This window comes from Sinocyclocheilus grahami, unplaced genomic scaffold (genome assembly GCF_001515645.1).
Source record: "Sinocyclocheilus grahami isolate Dianchi unplaced genomic scaffold, SAMN03320097.WGS_v1.1 scaffold2043.1, whole genome shotgun sequence".
NCBI lineage: Eukaryota > Metazoa > Chordata > Actinopteri > Cypriniformes > Cyprinidae > Sinocyclocheilus > Sinocyclocheilus grahami.
This window is the reverse complement of record NW_015507222.1, coordinates 60283-79362: the sequence shown is the minus strand read 5'-3', so window position 1 is coordinate 79362 and position 19080 is coordinate 60283. Positions and strand designations below refer to the sequence as shown.

The 19080-nt window shown below is 38.5% G+C and overlaps 1 pseudogene; it reads left to right on the top strand.

The window, feature by feature from the left end:
- Positions 1–18716, top strand: part of LOC107573821 (uncharacterized) — a 36950-nt pseudogene extending 18234 nt beyond the window's left edge.
- The last annotated feature ends 364 nt before the right edge of the window (positions 18717–19080 follow it).

Genomic DNA, 19080 nt, shown 5'->3' with positions numbered 1-19080 from the left:
GGAAAGGATCGGCGGCGAGGCACAACTGCTCCTCGAATGGATCAGAGAGTTTGAGTGGGGGGATAGTGAAGGAAGTATGAATGTAGGAAGTGAAGAGGAGAATGGTGGAAATTTAGGGAACCGGTGGAGTGAAGTTAGAAATAGTCAAGGAGAAAAACGGAAGAAAAGGAGTGATGTTGATGAATCTGACGAAAAGAGTGGGGATAGCATTAAGTGCATTGTGAGATTTGGGGAGCAGTTAGGGGTAAGCTAAATTAATCCATTAAAACTGACAAAGATCATAAATAGGGAAATAGGAAATGTTGGGTTTGCTAAAGTACTCTCTGATGGAAATTTGCTAGTTGGATGTAATAATGAAGAACAGGCAAATAAAGCTCTCAAAGTAAAGGAAATAGGAGGGATTAAAGTTGTCAGCACAAACAGAGTTGGAACTAGAAGTAAAGCTAGGGGTCAAAAAGGGATTGTTTTCGGTGTTCCTCTTAGCATAGGCATGGAAGAATTTAAAGGTAATCTAAAGGGAGGAAAAGTAGTGAATGTGTTTAGCTCCAACCCTGATCAAACTCACCTACCTGTGATTTTCGAATGATCCTGAAGACATTGATTAGCATGCTCAGGTGTGTTTGATTAGGGTTAGAGCTAAACTCTGCAGGAAAGTGGACCTCGTGGGCCAGATTTGAGGATCCCTGCTTTAGAGGATGTGAAGTGTTAAAGATGGTGATTCAGAAAAGGAGAGTGGAGGAGAAGTTAACTTATGCTGAGGCAGCAAAACTGGTTAGAGACCAAAATACAAAACAAAGTGTTCAGCCAGGGGATACAGTTAGAGGAAACAAAGACGTTTCAGAAGATTATATGATAGTTGAAAAGAAAAAATTGGTGACATTTATTGCTGGAGTTATTAATAGTACAGCAGGGATTGAATCAAAAACTCAAAAAATACAGGTAGCTGTAATAGCAGCAATACGTCATCTTGGATTGGTGGACTTGACCTGGGAAGAAGTTAGGGATGAACTTCAGATAAGGTCAAGTCAGGATACAAATGGGTAATACATATCTATGAAGGTTTTTCAGTGGAATGCTAGATCCTGATAGCAAATGGACAGGAGTTCAAGCATTTTATTGAGGAATGTTATATAAAACCGGATGTAATTTGTGTTCAGGAAACTTGGTTGAAATGTCGTTTGGATTATGTTTTACAGGGATATAATGTAGTACGTCATGATAGGGAAGAAGGGAATGGTGGAGGGTGTGCAACATTTATTAAACAAGGAATACAACATAGGGTGCTGGGAAAAGGGAAAGACCAAGAATATATTTCTGTGGGGTTATGGGGGAGAGGACAGGAAATAGTTATTATAAACTATTATAATCCATGTAAAAACCTGGCTTTAGATAAGTTGAAGGAAGTGCATGGCCAAGATAGTGGTAGAGTAATATGGTGTGGGGATTTAAATGCACACAATACATTATGGGGAGGGAAAAGTATAAATGCTAACGGACAAGTGGTAGAGGATTTAATAGAGGAAAGAGAGCTGGTTTGTTTGAATGATGGCAGGGGTACAAGAATAGATCCTCGAACAGGGATGGAGTCGTGTTGGATTTGACACTAGTTTCTAATAATTTAGCTAGTAAGTGTAATTGGGAGGTTTGGGAGGAATCTAGCATTGGGAGTGATCACTATCCAATATTTACAACTTTGGATATAGAGATGGAGAGATCATCAGCACAAGGAAAAGAAAGATGGGTATTTGAAAAAAGCAAACTGGGCTAAATTTGAAGAAATTTGTGAGGAAAGGTTAGAAGTAATTGACTCAAAGCAAGAAATTAACAACTTAAATGATAACATTTGTGCCATACTGATTGAAGCAGCGTCAGAAACAATTCCAAAAAGTAAAGGGAAAATGACAAGGAAAGCGGTTCCATGGTGGACAGATGAGTGTGGTAAAGCTGTGAGAGCTAGAAATAAGGCTTTTAAACTTCTAAAGAGAACGCATAATTATAATAATTTAATATTATACAAGAAAGCTCAAGCAGTGGTAAGACGAACTATAAGGCAAGCTAAAAGAGATAGCTGGCAAAGCTTTTGTAGTGAGATTGGGAGAACAACGCCAGTGGGTGACGTGTGGAGTATGAGTAAGAGTAAGAGAGTGGGTATATCCAGTATTAAAAACAGAATGGGAAATTGCGGTAACAGACAAGGACAAAGCAGAAATGCTGGTAAAAACATTTGTACAGATCCATGGGTCAGGGAATTTGAGTGAAGAAGGGAGGAGGAGGACGGAAATAACAAAGAGACAACATCTAGAAGATCTAGGAAAAAATGGGGGAATAGAAGATCAGTCCGTTAACCTCCTGTTTACTCTAGATGACCTGAAAAGAGCAATTAGTAATTTAAATAATACACTGTCGTCTCCAGGAAAAGATCAGATCATATATAATGTTGAAAAATCTTAAAGATGGGGCTATGGGCAAATTCAGAGAGAGAAGGAGTGAATGAAGAACATGAGGTTTTACAGATGGAGAAAACAGCCCAGTGAGTGATGTAGCTCTGTTTGATCTGTGCAGTAATCTGACTGATTCTGATGCTGTGATGCAGAGCAGCAGTAGATGTTAGTGAAGCATCAGGACTGAAGCTCTGGATCAGCTGAGGGAGGGGCTTGCTTTCTTTGCTCATCTCTTGGTCTTGCAGGGCTTTATAATGATATGATTGGGGGTCACTGAGCTTCAGATGTTTCCAGAATTTAATTGCCCTTTTTTGTATCTTTATGATTAGAGGATATTTGCCTAATTCTGCCCTGCATGCGTTATTTGTTGTGTGCCGGTGCACGTGTAATATATTTTTACAGAGTTCTCTTAAAAAACATGTTCTCTCTCTCTCTCTCTCTCTCTATTGTATCTTGCTGCAGATGATGCTCCGCAGACAGCGAAAGATTCGAAGCTTCAGTGATTCGAAACAAATGATTCACGAAAGATTCGAGGCTTCAGTGATCGGTCACTCTGCTGCGCATGCGCACTTTCACTCTAGGGTTGCTCGTCCTCTGCTTTGTGTCCAAACCGAAAGTAAACTCGGCAAAGAGACGCGCATTTAGAAGATCGCCATTAAATCCTAAATAATAAGACGAATATCGAATACAGTAAGTGCATGTATCGTCTTCTGATATTGTTGTGTTATTGTTGGAGCTGTTTTCGCTGTTAAACTGCATCTTTAAGCGTCACCCGCCATTTTAAGGAGTTGTGACGCATGTAGAAATGAAGAAGTTCATCTTCAGGATGATAATGATATCCAGCTCTGTGCATTCTGCTTTTAGCTGAGATTAATTTATGGATTCATTACCGTCTAAAGCACAGAAAGAAAGAGGTACGCATGACATGTGAAGCAGATTCGTGAGAGTTTGAGTCTGACATGGCTACAGATGTGGCCGTGCTGGACAAATCAGCAAACATGTCACCTCTGCTACCAAAGCTCCGTAGAGCCGTATTAAAGTGTCTGGTTTGTGATATTTAATGCTGACGCCAAGATAACTGTACTCTTTTAGAAGGGGAAAGCGTAAACTAAAGCAGCTCTGGTCCAGTTTCTCTTGGGCTCTCTCCAGTGATACTGTGATGGTCATGATATATGAAGCTTATGATCTTGTTAGTTTGGGGAATACACTGAAACTCATTGTGTCTTCAGTGGGGGTGTGACGAGCCCTTGTCCCACGAGATGAGACCAGACGAGATGTGTAGACTTTTTAAAGAAATCCTTAATGATGAAATATATAGGCAGAAATAGTATTTTATTCAACTGAAAAACACTCAATGCAAAACATGTTTATCTAGTTTATCAGTCTAGTACTTTATGGCATTAAACTTCTATTTTAATGAATTATATGCTGCAGTAAACAACATGTCCTCCATAGAGCTGTACGATTCCGGATAAATTAAGAATCATGTTTTTTATATAAATATAAATTGGAGATCACGATTCTGAAGAAAAAAAGATTAGAAAACAAAATAACATAATTTACTAGTGGTTCTGACAAAATGTTCATTGTTCAAGTCTTTTTAAAAAAAATATTCATTTGAACAAAATAAAAAATAAATTAAATGAACGAGTCAGTGTCTCAATTCATAAAGACCTGTTTCACTATTGGACTCTCCTGAATGAATGATTCAATGACAAATACTTTTTTAAAATGCAGTTGTCGCCTCCGCGGCGGAAGAGGATAAGCATTACAATACATACAAGTGTTAAAGGGGTCATATGATGTTGCTAAAAAGAGCAGTCTTTAAATATGAAAAACGTACTTACAGGCTGTGAGTCAGAACAGCCGGCATTGTGGTCTACTCTCCCAGGATCAGGAGACAGTCCTCCATAAAATGTACTGCACACATCTGAATATTTGGATTGAACTGTTCTGGAACAGTGTTGTAAATACAACTTAACCACTGATTTCTAGTTGTGTCCTCTTTTGGAAGACCAAACAAAGTAGTTTCACTTTCACAATGAAACACAATGTCTCCATGGCATGGCGGCGGCAGCAACAATACTACAGTGACAATAAAAGTTACGCCTTCTTTCTTTGCGTGAACATTTGGGTGGCGTTATGCAGATCTTCCCACATAGTGACGTAGAGGTCTACACGGGTCCAAAAATTCATACCCGAACCCAAAGAGACCCGTAAATGTGCTACACTGAGCCTAAACTTTTTGTCTTACCTAATGTAAGAAGCCTTCTCCCTTGTAACATTACCTGACTGTGATGCACACAATCCTCCTTGCCAAGAAAATTCCCTCCGTGTTATTCCTCTCTTGCCAATTGAAATGCGTAATCCACTCATTATTCCAGTTTCAAAAGTCCACTTGCTGTCACGGTGACGGATGACAAATGCGACTTTGCAGTTTTGCATTTTTTGTATCTCGAGTCAACTTGCATAATAATCTAGACTGTTTGCCCATTTGGATTATAATAACGATTGCTCGTCCAGTGCATGGCTGCTGACATTAGCTTTACTTATTTGCTATCATCTGTGCTCTCTGAGCCGAGTCTGAGCAAAAATGTTAGATATAACAACAAGACGGTTCATTCATAATATTATTAAAAGAAATAATCAATAATAACTCGCATCACTCATGAAGGTATCCATTATCACCGTGCGTGTGCATTAACTCCGCCCACCCTGCTTCTGATGACGTCGCTCGTGGTTTGTTTTTTCTTTTTTCACCTTATTTCAAATGAGCGACTCACACTTTTCTCATCCTAATTTTACAAGCTGAAAGTTACAAAACAACACACGCACAGCGCTGACTGACTCTGATAACGGCCGGGTGTTCTCCGAGTCCGATCGACTCGGGTATTACATACCATGTTAAACAGACCCGGGACCCGAAGTAATGGATTGGGACCCGACCCGGACCCGGACCCGGCTGACCATTTAAAATATAGCCCCGAACCCGTACGGATCCCGGGTCGGGTCCCTGGTCCTCCGTGTAGACCTCTATAGTGAGGTAGATATGTGGGGGCGTGTTAGAACGAGGCGTTTTAGGGGGGCGTGGCTGATTCTTAACTTTTATAAAGAATATCTCTTTGGATTTGAGACTTTAGTCTTTGTAACTTTACAGATCTTCTTTATGCACCAAGAGCTTGTAACACTCCAAAGAGAAAGAACAACTGAAATCGCATCATATGACCCCTTTAATATACTTTCATTTTTAACGCTACTGTAGAGAATAAGTGTTTATACTCAAACTATAAACGTTTATCCCATTACTTATGTTATTTAAATGTCTGTAACAGAAATAATGATGTGTGGTTGAAAAGACAGCAGCATGAATGATTCATAAACATGCGCAGCGACAAAACGTGCTTCTCACGCTCCACTGACACTCGCGATGTGAAACAGTCGTAATAGACAGAGCTGAAGCAACATTCAGGAATAAGATCGCGTGGGTGTTTGGATCGATATCGCAATCTTTAAACGATTAATCGTGCAGCTCGAATGTAAACACTGCGAATTGTTTAGCGAGGATATCGTCACGTTCTCGCGAGACACACCAGAAACATGAATGTCTGTGAGTCATCAACCAGACCAAGAGTTTCTGCTGTTGTTTAGTGAACCGGCCTCTAGAGTCAACAGACTGACTTATAATCAGAGCTGCAACTAACCATTATTATCAGAATGGATTCATCTGTTGATCATTTCTTTGACTCATAAGGTGAAAATTATGAATTTTGACATTTTATATATATTTTTTAAATTAGGAAGTAATTAATTTTTAATAATTATAAAAAAAAATGTTCTTCCTTATCCTGCCTAGTGTTATCCTCCAAACAATCTGCAATATAAAGTGACTGTATCTATGTAGGATGTGCTATACATTGTTAAAAAAGGTTAAAGGGTTAGTTCACCCAAAAATGAAAATTAGCCCATGATTTACTCACCCTCAAGGCATCCTATGTGTATATGACTTTCTTCTTTCAGATGAATACAATCGGAGTTATATAAAAAAAATGTCCTGGCTCTTCCAAGCTTTATAATGGCAGTGAATGGGTGATATTCAATAGTCCAATGGAAATCTCATAAACTAATAAGATATATCCATCATAAATATAATACCATTATGATATAACAAGAAAATATCCATATTTAAAACTTTATAAACCGTAATCTCTAGCTTCTGCTAACTGTCATACTCACGTTCAGGAGAGAGTGGCGTTCCAGCAGAACACACTGGACCTCATTTACGAAACGAACGTACGACAGAAAATTGAGCGTACGGTCGTTTCAACGCAAAACTTGGAATTTATCAATATGGACGTGAGCGGCGGCTACGATCAAATCTCACGTCTGGTCTCAGCTCGTGTACGCAAGTTTTTGAGTTACCTGAAGTTGCGCACAGCATAGTAAATACGGTGGAGAATTGTAGATTGACAGCATTTTGTTCATTTTTATATTCCTGAACGTCAAACGAAGCTCATTAGTCGATCGTTAATCAGTAAGATTAGAATGTCTTTTTTTGGTGTTGTTTTGTACAGGGCTTTAGCTTTATATGCGCGAATAGCAGCATCAACAAGACCATGAGGATTCAATCGTCGCATTTTACAGTTAAAAATATAATTTTATAACTACTTATTTTTCATTCTTGAAATATTTTTCACATTTAAAATATTTGTTGTAGAGTGAGGGGAACTAAATAGGCTGTTTATATTTACCAGTATTTTAATATACATATAAATTACATATATTAATGTAGCCTAATTGTTCGCAATTACAAGGTTAACGGGTGTTTTTGGAGTAAGATCAATTTCTCTTTAGCGAGATTACTTCCTCTTTTTGGCCGGGTTTCGTTTCTCCGTGTCGTAAACTCTAGGGGCGAGGCTTCTAAACCGGGTGTTTTTAGGGGCGTGATATTCAAATGACGATTGTTTTCTGGCGCCACATTTATCAACATACGCTCATTCACACGATGAGATCGGCGGCATACGAATGTTTCATGAATCACACGTGAACTCTGTCGTAAGTTGATTTGTGCGCACAGATCTGCGCTCGTTTCTACGTTAGATTGATAAATGAGGCCCAATGTGTACAAGGCTATCTGACTAAAACATGCAAAGGACAAAATGTAAACATTTTAAAACAAAATGATTTCCTTTTACAGGTTTACATTCATCAGTAATATCTGCTGTTAGTGATGAGGCTGGGCACATTTGAGCAGACAGTAATTGATCAGACAAGCGTCACTCGTTCAGAAGATGAATCTCTGTCATCAGCTGTGTTTCAGCCAAGCCCAGGCCCGGTTCTACAGGGGTTCAAACGATAGCAACAGCACCCTCACGTGAAGCTGTAGTAGTAGCATACTGCAGATCTGGCAAACTATCACCCGGACATCTCCACGCTCTGGTTCATCAGACTCCTCCTGAATAAATCAGAGACAGAGAGATTTATAACCAACTTATCTAAATCAAGTAAAACATTTTTTTAATCTATTTTTATATTTTATCACTTCCGTTCAATTAAATACTGCAGGTTCAGTGGAAAGAAAAGTATATGCTAGTTATTCGAAGATTGAAGAATTTGAAGATTACATGAACTAGAAGATATTATACTGTTAAAGGATTAGTTCACTTCCAGAATAAAAATGTCCTGATAATTTACTCACCCTCGTGTCACCCAAGATGTTCATGTCTTTCATCAGGAAATGTTTATTCTGGAAGTGAATAATCCAAATAATGTATAGTCATATTCATTTTGTTTAGGCCAGAAAGCAAGGTAAGGAATTGCAATATTACAAAGAGTGAAAAATTTAAGGGGGTCTGAATACTTTCCGTACCCACTGTAGATCCTTTTAACAGATGATCACATATCTATTTGAAATATTATTGCAATTTAAAATAAAAGTTTTCTATTTTAAGACACTATAAACTGTAATTTATTTCTGTGATGCGCAGCTGTATTTTCAGCATCATTCCTCCAGTCTTCAGTGTCACATGATCTTCAGAAATCAGTATAATATGCAGATTTATTATCAGAGCTGGAAACTGTTTTTGCTACTACATGATGTAACTGTAAAATGTAAGCTCTGCGCTGAGGAGAACACGTCTCTAAAGCATTAAACAGCAGATGCGTCTGTCAAAGCACAACAGGACAAACCGCATTAAACGCTTGAAATGTCATGAAAATATCTAATCGTGTTTTTCTTTAATTTAGGAATACAACAAGACAGTTACAAGCAAAATTATTTAATTCATTGGAGTACAAAAAGCACACAAAGTTTTTAAATAGTTTTATATTAAACTGTGTTTAATAAGTTTGTAATTATTTATAGGCTTACTTTAAACACAGTGTGAAACCAAAAATACCATTATTTACCAGGAAAAAACTAAGCAAAAAACATTATCCGTAATGTGGGACTTTTAATTATAAACAAACAGAAATACAGCGGACTCGTATTTTGAAATGCCTGCTTTTCTATTGCTGGCTGTTTATTCAGAAAGATGAGGGAGATCAAATATTAATCTTACAACCCTCTAACATGTTACAGTATCCACAGCATAAAGTACAGACTCATAATTCATCAGCAGTCGATCACAAGCGAGCATCTGGCATAAATGTGCTCTATTCACTGAGGTTTTAGTTTCTTCCTCATTTCTTAAAGCTCTCAGTGAGATTGATTCTTTCCTCGTCACCTTTAGCTGCTCGCTGGAGGATTGTAACACGCTCTTTTCCTTTCCTTTGCATTTTCCTACTTTTCTGCTTTAGAACAATGTGCGTTACAAACAGTGATAAACAGATCAACTGAAACTGAAATTATACTGAAAACACAAGACTGACATCTCTATCGGTTTAGATGTTAATTTACACTTCAATGAGCCTCAGAAGGAGGAATATTTCAGGAAGAGAATCAGTGACCAGCATCAAGCCAGCAGAATCATCTCACACATCAGAAGAGCAAGAAGCCTCCACATCATGTGCCACATCCCCGTCTTCTGCTGGATCTCATCCACTGTGCTTCAGAAGCTCCTGGAAGAAGATCTGAGTGCAGAAATCCCTCAAACTCTGACTGAAATGTACATCCACTTCCTGCTGATTCAGATCAACATGAGGAACCAGAAGTATGAAGACAGAGATCCAGAGAAACTCCTCCATTCCAACAGAGAAGTGATTGTGAAACTTGCTGAAGTGGCTTTCAAACAGCTGATGAAGGGCAATGTGATGTTCTATGAGGAGGACCTGATTGAGAGCGGCATAGACCTCACTGATGCCTCAGTGTATTCTGGGATTTGCACTGAGATCTTTAAGCAGGAATCTGTGATTCATCAGAGGGAAGTCTACAGCTTCATTCATCTGAGCGTTCAGGAGTTTCTCGCTGCTTTCCACGTGTTTTACTACCACATAAGCAGCGATACAGAAGCATGTTTAGATTCATTGCATAATCTGCAAAAAAGAGGAGTAGAAAAAGCCCTTGAGAGTAAGAATGGACACCTGGATCTGTTCCTGCGGTTCCTGCTGGGCGTCTCACTGGAGTCCAATCAGAGACTCTTACAGGATCTACTGACACACACAGAGAACAGCTCCGAGAGCATCAGGAGAACCACACAGTACATTAAAGGGAAGATCAGAGATGGACATGGACTCTCCACTGAAAGAGCCATCAATCTGTTCCTCTGTCTGCTGGAAGTGAAAGATCAGACTCTGTCCAGAGAGATTCAGGAGTTTGTGAAATCAGACAAACACTCAGAGAAACTCTCTGCTGCTCATTGCTCAACAATCTTCTACATGCTTCAGATGTCAGAGGAGCCGCTGGATGAGCTGGACCCAAAGAAATACAACACATCAGATGAGGGGAGAAGAAGACTGATACCAGTTGTGAGCAACTGCACAAAAGCTCTGTGAGTATTACAATGAAAAAATTGAATGTTTATGCAAAGTAACAATCCTCTCTGAAAGCTACGTCTGCATTATCATGTATATTTGCACTATGTCTGTACTTTCTTCTGCACTGGAAGCTCCTTTCGCCAAGACAAATTCTGTGTGTGTGTGTGTGTGTGTGTGTGTGTGTGTGTGTGTGTGTGTGTGTGTGTGTGTGTGTGTGTAAACATACTTGGCAATAAAGTTCTTTCTCACTTCTGAATTATTATTTATGAAGTTCACAATAATTTTACTTATATAAATTATAAAATTTGAATATAAAAGTCAGATAAGAGTAGAGTCAGGTTTATATATTTTTTTCACTGAAAATTGTGTTTTTCTCTGTTTCAGTCTTGCTGGCTGTAATCTCACTGCTCAGGATTGTGAAATTGTGGCATCAGCTCTACAATCCTCAGACTCTGCCCTGAGAGAGCTGGATCTGAGTAACAATGACCTGCAGGATTCAGGAGTGAAGCTGCTCTCTGATGGACTGAAGAGTCAGAACTGTCAGCTGGAGATACTGAGGTTTGTGAACACAGTGGTGCATTCACACCCAAATGTAGGAATCTTTTTTCACAGGGGCAAATAATTTTCCATTCTAGCTATTTCGCATTTGAGATTCATTTGAGGCTGTTCAAACATAATGTTTTTCAGCATGTGATGCAGGCTATTTTATGCATAGTAATAAAAAATGGTCATTACTCACCATAGAAATAAAAAGCAATTTCTTTAATAAAATTGTCTGGGGTTACGAGTATAACCTGGGTTCTTTGAGAAGGGGAACAAGACACTGCGTCTGATGCAGTGCTTTGGGCAATGCCCTCAGTATGACCAGTGTCTGAAACGTGTCAAAACACTGCAATTCCATTGGCAGATGACAGTCCATGACATCACTAATGGTGCGCCTGATAGTATAATCGGACACCTGCAGTTTACATCATCAACTTCTTTGATTGAAAGAGACGTTGCATTTCCACAGACATGCCGAAAAGCTTGGATGATGAGACTGGCACATTGAGGAAAAAGTTCTTCTCTTTTGTAAGGATCCACCTGCCGGCCCAAAAAGCGGTGTCCAGCGGTCTGGATGAAGGTTTTATGTGCATTCGGTCTTTTACTTGCGCTTCTGAATTTACCAGGATCTAGTTTCAATTTTAGTCTAGCTCCGTGTTCAATCTGACTCCAATTTCAAGTGATCATTAAATTTAGGTGATATTTCTAATTAAAAACTGATCACAAATATTGATTGTTTATTAATTTACATATTTGAATTACATATTTGAATTAACTTACATATTTGAATTTCAATTATTCGTTCATTAAGGACCCAGTATCGCTTAGCAGTTCACTTAGCCAACAGTGAACGCACGGCACAAACTCGCCAGTTCTGTACTTACTCAGAGGATACAGGGTGATTATAATACCTTCAAGTAGACTGCACCCTGCAAGCACATAACAAAAAGTGTGCTTTTTTCTATAATCACGAAAACTGTAACCCATTAAGCCAGTGACTGTCAGAAATCAGAAGGTCCCTAATGAGGTCTCCCATGGTCCACTCATTGGTACTTCGGTACGATCTATCCTGGACACAGATTTGCAGAAACACCAGACTATGCCATAATCTACTAAAATAATGATTTCGGAAGAGATCAGAATAAATCAAATATAACAATTTATTATTAGTCTGGTGCAATTGTCTCATGCCAATTACATAAACAATTAGAAGCCAATTCAGAAAGGATAATGCAATTGTGAATCACATTGTAGCTGCATGGAAATTCAATGCTCCTGTACATGGATCGCTACAGCTTTATGGGAAACAGCCAAGCGTTCCACATAGGAGACAAACAAATTCAACATAGTCACACATGTAACTTAAAATTACTGTATAATTCAAATGTTACAGTTATTCTAGTTTTATACAAGACACATGGTCTTGAATGCATAGCATCTACAACCTTTTACCTAAGTAATTCAAAGAACACTTACAGCAAAGCAATCATGTGTTTTAAAGAATAAACTTAACTAGCCTATGTGCACATGTAGTAGCACAAACAACTATAAAGTGTGGTCTATGAGCACAATGTGTTTAACACAATTACACTCTTGAATAAAGAACGAAATGCATACCTGACAGCAGAGAAACACAAAGCAGCAAGAGTTCCAGTGCAAAGCTCCAGAGACTCTCACACACAGTTTGGGGGTTTTCTGGCTACAGAATCCCTGAGTAGTGTTTTGTCACTTTGCTTATATACTCAGACCAGAAACAGAGAAATCTTCAAGCAGTTGTAAAAACATAAAAGACCTTTTGGTTTGTTAGGTTCTCGTGACCTGGCTGGAGATAGATAAACATTCTCGTAAATGAACGAGGAGAGAGGTGTTGTTTGCTCTCTTTGGAGAAACCTTTTCCAGATTAGTTTTATGGTTTTGTTGCATGCAGTAGCGAACCGTGACTCTTGAGCCTAGGCCCTCTACCCCTGCCCTCGTCGGGGGAAAAAACTAATAGCCTAGCTTACGGTGTCCTTTTCTAAAAGTAATCTTTGACAATTCCTCCTCTGAAACAAGAGGCTATCCAGCCTTAAGGCGGTCGCACACCGGATGACATGTGCAGCCCTGCACCGTGCCGCACCACGTCTTTAAAATTCCCACACATTGTTTTCCATGACTGTATGCACACCGGCGACTGTCCGCGGATCCCGACTCCGGGCGCTGTTCATAACCCTGCCGCGCCACTCACATCATTTTCCATTAAATTACATTATATTTGTCCCAAATTATTGTTAATGTACATAATGACTTCATCCTAGGTTGGGAGATTGTGTATTGAGCCTTTTTTAGCAAAACATTTGTCTTTCTGTGGCTCTAATAAATTCCATGATTCATTGTGCTATAGATCGCAATTTCTCATCCCGTTTGCTGACGCGACGCGTTCAGTGTGTGATACGTGTGGCACCACTGTGCTTCTCGTCCGATGTGCGACCGCAACAAAACAGCACAGCGAGAGTGACTGATATTACCAAAATAAAAGCTAAATTTAAGTCAAATGCAAATCCTCATTACAAATATCTGCGCTTCAGCGGGAAAAACCTACAGACACTCCCTCCCATCACACAAAACCAACAAATGTAATGTGTTTAAGACAACACAACATGACAGAGCTGACACAAAACAAAATAGCGACAGACACTTCATGACAAACAAACAGTGTTTATAATAAATAATATTATTATTGGCTCAGCGGCCTAGTAAATGCCCTCACTTACGTTAATTGCGGCTTCCATCGTGACGTGAATAATAGCTAGTTAGTTTATCAGAATATATATTTTTTTTCCGAGAGATCCCCACAGCGGGCGGAGCTTGTCATAAAGTTAGTGATAACAAGGCCCGCCCATTTAGAGGAAAGATATGATTAGTAAATTTTTCTGTCATTCGAAATTACTCCCCCATTGATTTACTATTGCGTGTCCCTCTGTAATTTCATAGCTGGACCACGAAGCACAGAGCCGCAGACGCTAGGTGGAAACATTCAAATGTGGAGAAAATGGGCAGTGTTCATAAGCCCATTCACTGAATACACAGATTTGAAGAGGTTGTTTTTTTCACAGAAGTTGTATTTATTTTATTTAGATGATGTTTGTCAAATTATGAATTGCTTAAAATTAGTAATATTTTTTTTATTAAAATTATTATATTTTAAAACATTTATTTAAAAATTTTAAATATTGTTTTTACAATAAGTTAGGCCCTCTCTGAGGGCCTAGAGGGCCCTGACGGTTCCCCACTTTTTGCATGGCATCTGTTTTGTGTGAGTTCCTGACGTTTTGGATTCATGAGGAAATAATTTCACTCCTTACACTTTCTCCTTGATGTCTGCCAGGTTTAGCCACAGATGTCTCTCCGTGGACACAATCACAGCTATAGAATGACCCATGACAGCATCTGTTTGCTTGGTAGCCTGGAGAGATTTCAATAATCTTGATTTCAGTAACCGCCTCAGGGGGCAGTCCAAAACTTTAAGTAGTTTGGCCTGGTATGCCTGTAAATCTGCCATTGTGTGTAAGGCACCCCCGGCCTGAACTGTTGCCGCATATGCCCTGTTGTTCAAACGTGAAGTGGTTTGAAAGGGTCAGGGTCAGAACCTTCAAAGAATCACCCAGAGAGAGATAGCCTGCGAGCATCTCTTCAATGGGAGGAATCCTTACCTATCCCCACTCGTGCAAACCCTCTATATTTACATAATTAGAATAATTAGATGAATGCAGGTTGAAGGCAGTGGCGAGCGGTGACTTTTTTAACCGGGTATGCTGAGTGATAAGACCCCCCCATCGGCTTTTAGGATACTCAGAAGGGATCACAGATGACAAATAGCTAAGAAACACCGTGGCAGGTGTCGATTTAAAAGTATGCACATTTCCTAACTTATTTGTAAATGATATTCATCTCCAATCCTTCTTCTATCGTTTCATGTTTAACCATTATTCGAATGTAAGAAAAAATATAGCTGGTTTTCCAAGTAAAAACCTCCAAATAACGTTTACACGTAGTTACGTAATCAGAGGGTGGGGAGATGGGTGGATTCCCCCGCTCTGTCTCTCTGCATCTGCTAAATTATTTTTTTATTCCCAGTAAATAGGAGTTAAAACTCCCACCCGTGTTACACTACTTCAATAACAGACCATGCAAAATACCAAAAATATTTACAATATTGCAAAGTAACCTTGCAAACAATAATAAAATCAGAGAAGGACTTTAACTGTAAGCAACACGAGCATACGCAAAACACAGGGAACAAGTTTGTTAATATTAAAATTTTATAAAAAATGTACCGCTATAACGTTAACAATAACGTATATCTTCAACATACGTTGTCTATGACCAAAAATGTAAGAAGATATGTTTTCTGTGGACTTTTAAAATTTGCTTTGCTTGAGAAAACAAAAATATACAGTCACAGTGTTTTTTTATTTTTATTTAGTCGAGTTGGTTTTGCATCAAACAAAATGTGATTTTCGGCAATCGAGATTTGACAGCAACAGCACATTTTTCTGCTTGGGCGAGCGCTTGGCGGACAGCTTACCTCGTGCATTAAATCAGCCGCAGGCCAGCAAATCACTGAGAACACGCTACAACCCTGATGAGTCATAGCAATAGAGCGGAGGCGAGAAAGCTGCGGAGAATCCGCTCGCCCGGAAACAACTGCAACTGGTAGATTTAAAGGAAATTACTGCCGATTGGCAAATAAATCACTGTACGTACTTATTCCTAACTCTTTAAGCTTTAAGTTACATTTCAAATGACAAGGGATCAACTTATAATCATGTTTATATGAATTATCCTGTGAACTTATTCTCTCAAATGGCCTGGGTATGCAGAGCATTCGCAGCTTATATGGACGGAATGGCACTGGTTGAAGGTCTCCTCCATGATCTCTGCACCTCAGTGTGAAGATCGGGAAGAAACGGAAGGCTCACAGTAGCCAGATGGCTATGGCCTGACAGAAAACACTTGTCAATTCTGCCACAAGTGACTCCTTGCCTCTCACGCCTCCAAGCTAGATCTAATCTTATTCATTCTTATTTTGCATGTGACTTCAACATTCTATGGAGAGACTGACATATAAAAGCTTCCTAAATGTTAACGTGTAATTCTAATGCAACATAATGTATATCTCTCTGTAGGTTGTCAGGCTGTATGGTGACGGAGGAAGGCTGTGGTTATTTGTCTTCAGCTCTGAGTTCAAACCCCTCACACCTGAGAGAGCTGGATCTGAGCTACAATCACCCAGGACACTCAGGAGTCCAGCTGCTCAAACACAAACTGCAGGATCCAAACTATACACTGCAGATACTCAAGTATGTATATGATACATTTGTGTGTGCATGCTTATAAATAGTTTTTTCTCAATACTCACCTACTAACATGAAAACGGCAACGTTCTCTTGTAGCATAGAAGCATTATGAATCATTTTTGACCCACAGAGTTTAGAGATTAAGATTATGGCTAATCTTCAGGGCCAAAAACTTATAAAATGTTATGATAAACTGCTTATTCACATTTTATACACTACCAGTCAAAAGGTTTTGAACAGTAAGATTTTTCATGTTTTTTTAAAGAAGTCTTCTGCTCTCCAAGCCTGCATTTATTTGATCCAAAATACAGCAAAATCAGTAATATTGTGAAATATTTGTACTATTTAAAATAACTGCTTTCTATTTGAATATCTGTTAAAATGTAATTTATTCCTGTGGTTTCAAAGCTGTATTTTCAGCATCATTACTGCAGTCTTCAGTGTCACATGATCTTCAGAAATCATTCTAAAATGCTGAATTGCTGCTTAAGAAACATTATTATTATTATTATTATCAATATTTAAAGCAGTTGAGTAAAAGAAAATGTCAGGATTCTTTGATGAATAGAAAGATCCAAAGATCAGAATTTATCTGAAATAAAAGCTTTTGTAACATTACACAATGTTTTTGGGAAAAGAAATTATAGAAATGTAGACTTCTACCAAGGATGCTTTAAATTGATCAAAAGTGATGATACAGACATTTGTTACAAAAGATTTCTATTTCAGATAAATGCTGTTCTTCTGAACTTTCTATTCAAATGTATGTGTATGTGAAACTGCACATTTTAGAGTGGCCTTTTATTGTGGCCAGCCTAAGGCACACCTGTGCAATAATCATGCTGTCTAATCAGCATCTTGATATGCCACACCTGTGAGGTGGATGGATTATCTCGGCAAAGGAGAAGTGCTCACTAACACAGATTTAGACAGATTTGTGAACAATATTTGAGAGAAATAGGCCTTTTTTGTACATAGAAAAAGTCTTAGATCTTTGAGTTCAGCTCATGAAAAATGGGGGCAAAAACAAAAGTGTTGCGTTTATAATTTTGTTCAGTATAATAATAATAATAATAAAAGTTTCTCGAACAGCAAATCAGCATATTAGAATGATTTCTGAAGGATCATGTGATCCTGAAGACTGCAGTAATGATGCTGAAAATTCAGCTTTGAAACCACAAGAATAATTACATGAACATATATTCAAATAGAAATCAGTCATTTTAAATAGCAAAAATATTTCACAATTGTACTGTTTTTGCTGTACTTTGGATCAAATAAATGCAGGCTTGGTGAGCAGAAGAGACTTATTTAAAAAACATTAAACATCTTACTGTTCAAAAACTTTTGACTGGTAGTGTACGTTGTACAAGATAATAATAATAAAACTTTTGTAACTACAGTATTAAGAGGTTAGATGATGTAGATATTGATAAATAAGACATTAGATCAATTTGAAAGGTGATTGCCAGTGATTTTGAGTTAATGTTAGTGAGGCTCCGACAGTTTTTAAATGTCTGGTGTGTGTATATGTTTGTCTAGTTTGAATCATGGAGAACGTTTCAGGATCAGACCAGGACTGCAAAAATGTAGGTCTTCACACAACACTCATATGTATACAGCATCGCTTAAAAACTGTCCATGATACAGTTCTCATCTCTCCTCTTGTGTTCAGATGCCTGTGATCTCACACTGGATCCAAACACTGCAAACACTAAACTCATCCTGTCTGAGGACAGCAGGAAGGCGACGCTTGTGGAAGAGCATCAGCCGTATCCTGGTCATGCAGAGAGATTTGAGCACTATGAGCAGGTTCTGTGTGTTGAGAGTCTGACTGGACGCTGTTACTGGGAGGCTGAATGGAGCGGCTGGGTTGACATAGCAGTGACATACAGAGGAATCAGCAGGAAAGGAAGAAGTGATGACTGTGATTATGGACTTAATGATAAGTCCTGGAGTTTGAGCTGCATTAAGGGCAGATACACTGTCTGGTATGATAAAATCAGCATTGATATTCCTGTACCTTTACCACAATCGAACAGAGTAGGAGTGTATCTGGACACGTCAGCCGGCTCTCTGTCCTTCTACAGTGTTTCTGAGACACACACACTCACACACTTACACACATTCAACACCACATTCACTGAACCCCTCTATGCTGGGATTGGGGTTTTTTATAATAACTGCTCAGTATGTCTGTGTCAGATTTAGCAACCTACAGGAGAGCACAACAAATAATATTTCTCACACACCAAGTTATATATAAGTCTCTCCTTACCTTAGAGTTTCAAGTTCTACACAAACACATCCATGATATAAATAAATGCTTATACCAAAGTAAATTGGATGGAGACTGGTTAAAATGCCAGCTGTGGAGCAATACTTATTTCATTTGTGTTTAGAAGCTTGAGGCAGTGTTCAGTTGCTTATTTGAATAAATTTCAATTACATATATTGTCCTCCTGAATATTTTTTTTTTGTAATTGTGGGAGTGTTTTTCATTGAACAAAAAGAGAGTGGATAATAATATTGTGAGAAACTATGTATTTATATATAAAAAGCAATATAAAAACATAAAAAATACAGATAGTTTTTTCTGTTCTGTTACATTCTGCAGTAAAAAAAAAAGTAATAGTTTTAATTAACACTATAATTTTATCACTTTGATCTTGAGATCAAAAACATTCTGCCAAAATTGATTAAAGGCCCGATAAAGGGTTAAATTGTATTGATCAACAGAGGCATTCAAGATTCAAGATTCAAGATTTTTATTTGTCACATGCATGGTTATATAGAGAATATATGACCAGCAGTGAAATGTAAGTCAGGTCCGCTCCATGGACAGTGCA